The sequence below is a fragment of the Chelonoidis abingdonii genome, chromosome 3 (assembly GCF_003597395.2).
Source record: "Chelonoidis abingdonii isolate Lonesome George chromosome 3, CheloAbing_2.0, whole genome shotgun sequence".
In the NCBI taxonomy this organism is placed as follows: Eukaryota; Metazoa; Chordata; order Testudines; family Testudinidae; genus Chelonoidis; species Chelonoidis abingdonii.
In genome coordinates, this window is record NC_133771.1 from 24,547,301 (window position 1) to 24,556,089 (window position 8,789).

Consider the following 8,789-nt stretch of genomic DNA (forward strand, 5'->3'; position numbering starts at 1 on the left):
AAATGCCATAGATTGGCTAGCTTGTGTAATATTTATATATAAATTAGGAATTATGAATACTAGTTGCTGTACAAAAAGGAAATCATGTACTATATTTTATTTCTCAAACAAATTTATATATATAAATAAAGCTGTGTGTCAATAGCCTTGTAAATGTGTGTAACTCACCGCTGTGGCACCTCCTGCTGGTCATCCCAGGGAATTAGCTCTTTTCCAGATCTGGAGCACCCTCTGCAGGCTAATTTCCTGCTTTAGCTGGCCTAGTGTCCCTCCTAGACCCCAGTGCCATTTTATCTGGGGTACTGCCTCCTGGCAATACCCCCATACTCTGCCTCTGGGTCTCCCCTCTCTGGGGAGCCCCCAACTCTCTAATCCCTACCTTGCCTCAGTCATAGGCTACTGCCAGACAACATCTAGCCTCCACTCACTGAGGCAGACTGCAGTGTAAAAGCCACTCATCACAGGCAATGTGGGTTTGGACCTGCTGCCTTTGCCTACTGCTGGCTGCCCTCTGCAACCCCCAGTACCCATTGGCCTTCTGCTAGGCCACAGCCTGGGGCTTTCCAGGCTGGAGCTCCCCAGCTCCCTTGGCCTTCCCTCAGCCCTGCTCCACTCCAGGTACCTTGTCTCAGCTCCCTGCAGCCAGGTCCCTCCCTCTCAAAGCTAGAGAGAGTCTCTTTGGTTTCTGGCCCCAGCCCTCTTATAAAGGCCAGCTGGGCCCTCATTAAGCCAGCCACAGCTGTGGCTGCTGTCCAATCAGCTTAGCCTTTCCCCTGCCACAGCCCGCTCCCAGGGCTGTTTTAAGCCCTTCAGGGCAGGAGCGGGGTAACCACCCCGCTACAGTCCTGGTTTTGTGATGATGAATTATGAAAAGATACTGTTCCAAAATGTGATCAGTCACACTGAAAAGATCTACGTAGTAGTGAGTGTTCACATTTACCAGAGTGCCATAAATTCTTATAAACATTCACTTCCAATGAAAATTTTACAAAGCAAAGTGCAGACTTTACAAGTTTTGATTAAATTTTTTAAGCTGACAGTATACCAAGTCAGTAATGATAATAATTTTATTTATTAAATCTGTCAAGTTGTCTGGAGTGGCTCATAAACCTGAGTGCTAACCTCAGGACAGAATGTTACAAACCAGGGCACAAACCCCAAACTAGTTGTGAGTATCAAGTGTGAACTCCTCAAGCCTTATTGTGGAGTCCCAGACAGTCCCCTTCGGCACTCCAGTCTATCTTGCCACCCACGCAAATTTGCTTTTGTGATAGATGGACCCTGCACCAAAACTCACAATAATATTCAGGTTACTCCCAGTCCCAGAGGTCAGTTGTACCTCAGATATCACCCCAAACACAATGCTCATAGCCAATCCTGTAATAAACTATTTAAATATGTATTAACAGGGAAAACAAATAAGAGAGTTATTCACAATGTTAAAGCAGTAAACATATACACACAAATTAGTTACAATCTTAGGTTTCAAAAATTATTACAAGTTGCTGTAATATGCAAGCTCTGTCTGTCCTTTAGGGCTAACCCATAGCCAAACAGCCGGGATCCCTTGCTTAGGCTTAGAAGTCTTGCCCTCTCCCTGAAGTCCAAGCAGCAGAGGGATAAAAAAAATTTATTGACAAGGCTTTTTATTCCCTTTCCCCAGTGCTCAAGCTGATAAGATGAGTGTTTGTGTGTGTTTCCTCTTCATGGGTATGAGGGGAGCAATCAACAATCAACAAAGTCTTTTGTCCCCTGATGTTCCCCAGTGGCTTGTCGGGTGTCTGCAGGCCTTCTTTTGTTAGAAAGGCAATGAAGCCTCTTGTGGTAAACTCATATTTCACACTTAGTAATGCTTCTCTCCTGACTGTGGGGGTTCACCATTTTAGAGAACTCCTAGTTACATCAAACACTTAAATATTACTTATAACATAGGGTGCAGACATTATAAGTAAGATTAGTACATGCAGCATCCTACCAGCATTTCATAAAGTCTAAACACTAAACACATTCTTAAAACTCTAATCTCTATTTTAACAATGCTAACACAGAGATGGGCCAGAATGGTTTCCAGCTACGCATTAGACAGTGTTCAGTGAGGCTTTGGGACCTTAGCATAAGCTGGTACTTGCTTTGCCAGCATCACCGAATCCCCTTGCTGAAGTACTCAGGACCCTGCCAAGTCCATTAAAATTCAACATATAAACAATAATGAAAATATCATAAATTATACCATATAACAAACAAACAAGGGCCAGAAATTCGTAGAGAAGAGCATCGTGGACAAGGAAGTGCAGGAAGGGCAGAGGAAGATCTATGAGCAGGCAGCCATTAAAATACAAAACCCTTCTGAAAGATCTGAGCTTTTAAACTTTGTTTAAAAATGGGGCAGGATGGACTGAAGGGATATCTGTAGGATTGAGTTCAAACCATAGCATCACCATGGCAAAGGCTTGCTTGCCTCCTGGCCCGAGGAAAGATGGCAGAATCTCCAAACAGTGTGTAGCCCCAGAGCACACATATATCTATCCATCTATCTATCTATCTATTTGGATGCTCAGGCTCCACTTAACCTGTTGCCAATGCCTGTTAACTGAACTGTCAGCAGGGGCGGCTCTAGACATTTCACCGCCCCAAGCACGGCGGCATGCCACAGGGGGTGGTCAGCCGGTCGCCTGTCCCACGGCTTCGGTGGACCTCCCGGTGGCATGCCTGCGGAAGGTCCACCGGAGCTGCGGGACCAGCGGACCCTCCGCAGGCATGCCACCGAAGGCACCCTGCCTGACGCCCTCCCTGCAACTGGCAGAGCGCTTGGCGTGCTGGGGTCTGGAGCCGCCCCTGACTGTCAGACGTCGTGCGTGCATCCTATCTATACCAAACTTGTAGGCAGGCATTTCAGTGACATAAATAAATGGTTTGGAATTACCAGAAGCGTTCAATAGCACAAAGAGCAAAGCTCTTGTATTGCATGGATCAAGCTAGTTTTAGAGCAGTAAAGTGATTAATTTTACAGTGTAGCTGCACATCTGTATTTTAATAGGTTGCCTAGTTATCTATTAATTATTGTTTGAATGCCTCATTGTTTAGAGTAAAGTGGGAAGCCAGACTTCTATTAAAGCATAGTCAGTCTGGCTAGTGTTTTAGCCAATATTTTCCATATCCTTAACCTTGTATGCCCTCTTGCAAACATATCCATATAGCATGTGTGATTAATGAGTTTATACCAGGAAGATATATGTCGTATACATTTCATAAACATATTCCTGGAGGAGACCACTGAAGAGTAATATTCTTAGCAGCCTATCCTAATACATGCAATTCTTTCCAACAGTCACAGACATTTGATCCACAACATAGCCAAGAATACTCACAGTGCCAGGGTCAGCATGCAAGAGGAGGTAGAAAAGTCCCCACACGTCTTGAGGCCTGGCCCTTATTTTCATTGCCCAAGCCCAGATTTCAGGCTCAATTCATTCTGAGGAGAAAGAATATCTGGCAATATAAATATTTCAAATTAATCCAGTTTTTCTTGCTATTGTAATTTAAATAGAAAATGTCCAAACTGTCTTTTCATATTTTAGAGAGACAAGCGAGGTGAAGTGATATATTTTATTGAACCAACTTATATTGGTGAGGGAGCCAAGCTTTCAAGTTTACACAGTGCTCTTCTTCAGGCATTCAGTTTGTTAGTGTTCTGTTTCTCTCTTTCCCCTTTCTTCCTGCCTGCTTTCTCCACCATGCCCCAAGGCCTACTCCTTTCTAATTGTTTTCTACTATCAGGGGTTCTTAGGCTGGAAGTTGCAGATAGGTGAAAGCAGCAAAGAATCCTGTGGCACCTTATAGATTAACAGACGTTTTGGAGCATGAGCTTTCGTGGGTGAATACCCACTTCGTCAGATGCATGTGATGATGAAAGGTGATGATGATCACCAGGCCTTTCCCACAGTGCTAACTGGGAAGGGTGTCGCAGCTAGATGGAAAGACTCTCCATTGCCCAGGGTTCCTAAACCTGGCGCAAAATAATGTAGGTTAGATTATTATTCATCCTCTCAGTGTGTATGCTGTGCCAACACACAGTGCCTTGTGAGTTTAAACTGCTTTCGTACATCAGTCTTTGACCTATACGTTGTGTAGATTAGCCATGCCTTAGAATCTGGCCCATGGTATATAGGAAACTTCTTTAGCATTTTAAAAATCTCTTAGGAAATGTAGTGCTCACTAAAAGTACAGCAGAGGGCACTGGAAACACTTTCCCAACAACATGAGGTCAGGGCTAGACATGATGTAATTTAGAAAGTGATATTGCCATTTCATAATTTTCCTTTTATTGATGCCAATCAACCAGTAAGTACTCCCCATCTATTGCATATAAAACTAATCATTCTTGGTTTTACAGCTTGGAGTCTCAGTACTGCTGGGGCATTTCCGAAGGCAAACAAAGCCATTTAATGTAATAAATATTTAAGGCCATTTTGGGCCAGTTTCACTTCTATTGATTTTGAGGTAAAATTTGGCTCTTCCAAAAGCAAACAAACAAACAAAAGATGTGTATAAGTAAAAAATATTTGTGGATGTCAGCATGTGAGGCCAATTGACCTGAATCTAGTTCCTGCTTCTTGAAAAATACTGGGAGAAGATTTGGTTAAAGGAAAGGTTTCTGTGTCCATTCATCCCCACAAAATGGTCAACCTGCTCACCACACCCATAGCCATGCCTAGTGCTTTAAATTATTATTACTTGTTATGACCCCCAAGACCAGAATGGATTAAAAAGTTAATACTACATTTTGAAGCCTGATAACTGTATCTGACATCTAGGTTGTTCCAGATAAATCACAACTGGTGAATCCAAACAATATCACACAGTAGAATAACTCAGGGAACAGCACATTGCATATAATAGAATAGGTCACATCTCTTTACCTGTTGATTTATTCTGATGCCCAGCACTGTAGTATCTGAGCCCATCTAAAACAATCCACAGACATCTGTCCAAGAGGAACCCTATTCTTCACAAAGTACATTCAACCTTTCCTAACAATATCTTGATTATTGAACAGAGAAATCTTAATAGCAGTCTCTTGTCTACAAACTGGATAAAAGTAATAACACTGGGCTAGCATAAGTTTGACAAGGGATCTGCTGAGACTGACAAGGTTTATTTCATTGTTTATCTGAGCTCGTCATCTATCTGTATCCATCTGTTGTTTCCTTTTCTTGTACTAGAATTATAAGCTCTTCAGGGCAGGGACTGTCTTGTTGTTGAGTTTGTGCAGCACCTAGTACAATGGTCCATGACACTTTCCTGCAATAACAATAAAAAGGACAATAATTCTAAGTTACATTTAAAAAAATGATAGAATCGTTGAAGATTATGTTTGGAAGAGACTTCAGGAGATCATCTAATCCAACCCTCTGCTCAAAGCAGGACCAACACCAACTAAATCATCCCAGCCAGGGCTATGGCAAGCTGGGCCTTAAAAACCACTAAGGATGCAGATTCCACCACTTCCCTAGGTAACCCATTCCAGTGCTTCACCACCCTCCTAGGGAAATAATTTTTCCTAATATCCAACCTAAAGCTCCCCCATTGCAACTTGAGACCATTGCTTCTTGTTCTGTAATCTACCACCACTGAGAAAAGCCTAGCTCCATCCCCCTTGAGGTAGTTGAAGGTTGCTATCAAATCCAACCTCACTCTTCTCTTCTGCAGACTAAATAAGCCCAGTTCCCTCAGCCTCTCCTCATAAGTCATGTGCTACGGCCCTCTAATAATTTTTGTTGCCCTCCGCTGGACTCTCTCCAAGTTGTCCATATCCTTTTTGTAGTGGGGAGGGGGGCAAAACTGGATGCAGTACTCTAGATGTGGCCTTACCAGTGCCAAATAGAGGAGTATAATCACTTCCCTCAATCTGCTAGCAATGCTTCTACTCATGCAGCCCAAAAGCCTTCTTGGCCATAAGGGCACACTGTTGACTCATATCCAGCTTCTCATCTACTGTAATCCCTAGGTCCTTTTCTGCAGAACTGCTGCTTAGCCAGTCAGTTCCCAGCCCATAGCAGTGCATGGGATTCTTCTCTGTTAAGCCAAGCTGGTTGCCTGAAGGACTCTGCACTTGTCCTTGTTGAACCTCATCAGATTTATTTTAGCCCAATCCTCCAATTTGTCTAGGTCAGTCTGGACCCTATCCCTACCCTCCAGTGTATCTACCTCTCCTCCCAGTTTAGTGTCATCTGTAAACTTGCTGAGGGTGCAATCCATCCCATCATCCAGATCATTAATGAAGATGTTGAACAAAATCAGCCCCAGGACAGACCTCTGGGACACTCCGCTTGACAGACAGATGTTGATCAACTACATGTTGTTCACTATCTGGTGAGCCCGGCGACCTAGCCAGCTTTTTATCCATCTTATACTCCATTCATCCAATCCATACTTTTTTAACTTGCAGGCAAGAGTACTGTGGGAGACCGTAACAAAAGCTTTGCTAAAGTCAACATATATCATGTCCACCACTTTCCCCATATCCACAGAGCCAATTATCTCATCAAAGAAGGCAATCAGGTTGGTCAGGCATGACTTGCCCTTGGTGAATTCATGTTGACTGTTTCCAATCACCTTCCTCTCCTCCAAATGCTTCAAAATGGATTCCTTGAGGACCTGCTCCATAATTTTTCCAAGGGCTGACATAAAGTTAACCGGTCTGTAGTTCCCCAGATTCTTCTTCTTCCCTTTTTTAAAGATGGGCACTATAGCTGCCTTTTTTTCAATCATCTGGGACTTCCCCTGAGTTTTCAAAGATAATGGCCAATGTCTCTGCAATCACATCAGCCAATTCCCTTAGCACTCTTGGATGCATTAGATCTAGCCCCATGGACTTGTGCATGTCCAACTTTTCTAAATAGTCATTAATCTGCTCACCTCCTCCCCACACTGTGTTGCCCAGTGCAGCAGTCTGGAAGCTGACCTTGTCTGTGAAGACCAAGGCAAAAAAAGCATTGAGCACTTCAACTTTTCCACATTACTGGTCACTAGGTTGCCTCCCCCCATTCAGTAAGGGTCCCACATTTCCCCTGACCTTCTTGTTGCTAACATACCCTGTAGAAACCCTTCTTGCTACCCTTCACATCCCTTGCTAGTTGCAACTCCAGTTGTGCTTTGGCCTTTCTGATTACAGCCTTGCATGCTTGAGCAATATTTTTATACTCCTCCCTAGTCATCTATCCAAGTTTCCACTTCTTGTAAGCTTCCTTTTTGTGTTTAAGCTAGTTGAAGATTTCTCTGTTAAGTCGAGCTGGTTGCCTTCCATATTTACTATTCTTTCCGCACATCAGGATGGTTTGTTCCTGTGCCCTCAATAAGGCTTCTTTAAAATACAGCCAGCTCTCCTGGACTCCTTCCCCCCTCATATTACCCTCCATGGGGATCCTGCCCATCAGTTCCCTGAGGGAGTCAAAGTCTGCTTTTCTGAAGTCTGGGGTCTGTATTCTGCTGCTCTCCTTGCTTCCTTTTGTCAGGATCCTGAACTCGACCATCTCATAGTCACTGCTGCCCATGTTGCCACCCAATTCTACTTCCCCTATCAATTCTTCCCTGTTTGTGAGCAGCAGGTCAAGAAGAACATGGCCCCCAGCTGGTTCTTCCAGCACTTGCACCAGGAAGTTGTCCCCAACACTCTCCAAAAACTTCCTGGATTGTTTGTGCACTGCTGTATTGCTCTCCCAGCAGATGTAAGGGTGATTGAAGTCCCTCATGAGAACCAGGGCCTGTGATCTGGAAACTTCTGTTAGTTGGCCAAAGAAAGCTTCGTCTCCCTCATCCTGGTCTAGTGATTTGTAGCAGATGCCCACCATGACATCAACCTTGTTGCTCTCACCTCAAACTTAACCCAGACTCTCAACAGGCTTTTCTCCAATTTCATACTGGAGCTCTGAGCAATCATACTGCTCCCTTACATACAGTGCAACTCCTCCACCATTTCTCCCCTGCCTGTCTTTCCTGAGCAGTTTATACCCATCCATGACAGTGCTTCAGTCATGAGAGTCATCCCACCAAGTCTCTGTTATTCCAGTCACATCATAGTTCTTTGACTGTGCCAGGACAATTCCAAGTCTTCCTGCTTGTTCCAGGCTTCTTGCATTTGTGTACAGGCTTCTAAGTAATAAAAGAGACTAACCATTTAAGGGATCCGCAAAGTGTTGTAAACAGAGACAAAAAGACGAGTCATCCAGGGTCGAAATAACTAGAAAGAAGGATGTGTAGATGGACAAAGAAAGTCGATGCTAAGGCACAAACATGTATCTAAGCATTAAGCAATTGTGGAAGAGCACGGTGCAAAGCCAAGTTGACACAACTTCTCCAAGTTGGTGGGTTGGGTCTGGTTTCAGGTAGGCTATCTCAATAATAAATTAAACCATTCATTAATGGGACATGATCTCTTGTCTGCTTGCCTTACCATTACATCTGTGCCAGTCAGTGTGAACGGGCTGAATATTACCTACCTGATTTGGTGTGCTCTTACGATCGCTTTGGGAAGATGTACATGAATACACAAGTGCTAGGTGAGGGCAAATCAGACCACTTGCTTAAGAGGCACAGGGCCATCTTGTAAGGAATGAAATACTGTGCTTTTTACCCAGCTGAGCCTCTGGCCTAGTTCCTGGGACCCGTAAAGAGACTAGGATTTTTTATTATGAATTTTGCAGTGTTTACGTATATTAGGCTTCAGTTATCAAGTTAACACTGCAATTAACTAAAAACAAAATAACAGTTAATTTTTTAATGCATACTCT